The 2,354-nt window shown below is 35.9% G+C and overlaps 1 non-coding gene across 1 annotated transcript; it reads right to left on the reverse strand.

Annotated features, from left to right (window-relative positions):
• Positions 1 to 1,948: 1,948 nt before the first annotated feature.
• TRNAN-GUU (transfer RNA asparagine (anticodon GUU)) lies at positions 1,949 to 2,022 on the reverse strand. Its single transcript has one exon. It is a non-coding gene; the product is annotated as a tRNA-Asn (tRNA).
• Positions 2,023 to 2,354: the final 332 nt, after the last annotated feature.

Below are 2,354 nucleotides of genomic sequence, written 5' to 3' on the forward strand. Positions count from 1 at the left end.
CTAACATAAAATAGGTAGTTTGACATGTTGACTTCTCTACCTATTATTCCCCAAAATTTGACTAATAGAAGTTTCTCGTCCCTGGGTGGGATTGAACCACCAACATTCCAGTTAACAGCAGAACGCGCTAATCAATTGCGCCACAGAAACCCTATATGAGACATAAACAAACAACAGCTAAGAAACATTGATCTGGAAAGTTTCCTTGCCAAAGTTTATAAAGTCTCTAATCTGGACAGTTATTTTAGGATTTTTCGTTAATTAAAAGGAACACATTGCCATGTTCTTGTGATGAATCAACCCTTCTTGAGTTCTAAGCACTTCCATGAGCAGCAGAGTGGCGCAGCGGAAGCGTGCTGGGCCCATTACCCGGAGGTCGATGGATCAAAACCATCCTCTGCTATGTGCTATTTTCATTTATCAAATCTAAAATTGGGATTGCTATTTTGACTTTTTTGGTCTTTGCTTATAGTTGAAAATCCATTATCATCTTAACTAATTTTAATCGTATTTTGACAGAAGTGCTGTAGCAAAAAATCCACATAATGTCTTTAATTTACCCTATTACTTCTATGGTTATTGAGAAAAACAAACTACATTGACTCCAGAAGAGCAAATCAGGTGAACTAACAAGTAATTTATCAAAATCATCTTTCCAGCTTTCACTTTGGTGATGCAATAAGACAATGATTTTGTAAGAAAAATCTTCACACTTCAAAAAGTTTTTCTTAATTCCTTACCTTTGTACTGATAAGATAACACCTGGTTTTAACATAACACAGGCTTCCACTTAAAAATGCTGCTAGGTTGCATTCTGCTGATTAGATATCACCAGGAACAACATTAACCTTCAGGTATTTTCTAAATGTTGAATAAATTGGCTTAAATCAAATTAAACTCACTTTAGAGATAATTGTTTCAGAGAAAGTCTTGAACCCTACCATAAAATAGGTAGTTTGACATGTTGACTTCTCTACCTAAAAATCCCCAAAATTTGACTAATAGAAGATTCTCGTCCCTGGGTGGGATTGAACCACCAATATTCCAATTAACAGCTGAACGTGCTAACCAATTGTGCCACAGAGACCCTATGAGACATAAACAAACAACAGCTAAGAAACATTGATCTGGAAAGTTTCCTTACCAAAGTTTATAAAGTCTCTAATCTGGACAGTTATTTTAGGATTTTTCGTTAATTAAAAGGAACACATTGCCATGTTCTTGTGATGAATCAACCCTTCTTGAGTTCTAAGCCCTTCCATGAGCAGCAGAGTGGCGCAGCGGAAGCGTGCTGGGCCCATAACCCAGAGGTTGATGGATCGAAACCATCCTCTGCTATGTGCTATTTTCATTTATCAAATCTAAAATTGGGATTGCTATTTTGACTTTTTTGGTCTTTGCTTATAGTAGAAAATCCATTATCATCTTAACTCATTTAAATCGTATTTTGACAGAAGTGCTGTAGCAAAAAATCCACATAATGTCTTTACTTTACCCTATTACTTCTATGGTTATTGAGAAAAACAAACTACATTGACTCCAGAAGAGCAAATCAGGTGTTCTAACAAGTAATTTATCAAAATCATCTTTCCAGCTTACACTTTGTTGATGCAATAAGACAATGATTTTGTAAGAAAAATCTTCACACTTCAAAAAGTTTTTCTTAATTCCTTACCTTTGTACTGATAAGATAACACCTGGTTATAACATAACACAGTCTTCCACTTAAAAATGCTGCTAGGTTGCATTCTGCGGATTAGATATAACAAGGAACAACATTTACCTTCAGGTATTTTCTAAATGTTGAATAAATTGGCTTAAATCAAATTAAACTCACTTTAGAGATAATTGTTTCAGAGAAAGTCTTGAACCCTAACATAAAATAGGTAGTTTGACATGTTGACTTCTCTACCTATTATTCCACAAAATTTGACTAATAGAAGTTTCTCGTCCCTGGGTGGGATTGAACCACCAACCTTCCGGTTAACAGCCGAACACGCTAACCAATTGCGCCACAGAGACCCTATATGATACATAAACAAACAACTGCTAAGAAAGATTGATCTGGAAAGTTTCCTTGCCAAAGTTTATAAAGTCTCTAATCTGGACAGTTATTTTAGGATTTTTCGTTAATTAAAAGGAACACATTGCCATGTTCTTGTGATGAATCAACCCTTCTTGAGTTCTAAGCACTTCCATGAGCAGCAGAGTGGCGCAGCAGAAGCGTACAGGGCCCATAACCCAGAGGTCGATGGATCGAAACCGTCCTCTGCTCTGTGCTATTTTCATTTATCAAATCTAAAATTGGGAATGCTATTTTAACTTTTTTGGTCTTTGCTTATAGTAGAAAATCC

This window comes from Taudactylus pleione, unplaced genomic scaffold (genome assembly GCF_031769625.1).
Source record: "Taudactylus pleione unplaced genomic scaffold, aTauple2 ptg000134l, whole genome shotgun sequence".
Lineage (NCBI taxonomy): Eukaryota > Metazoa > Chordata > Amphibia > Anura > Myobatrachidae > Taudactylus > Taudactylus pleione.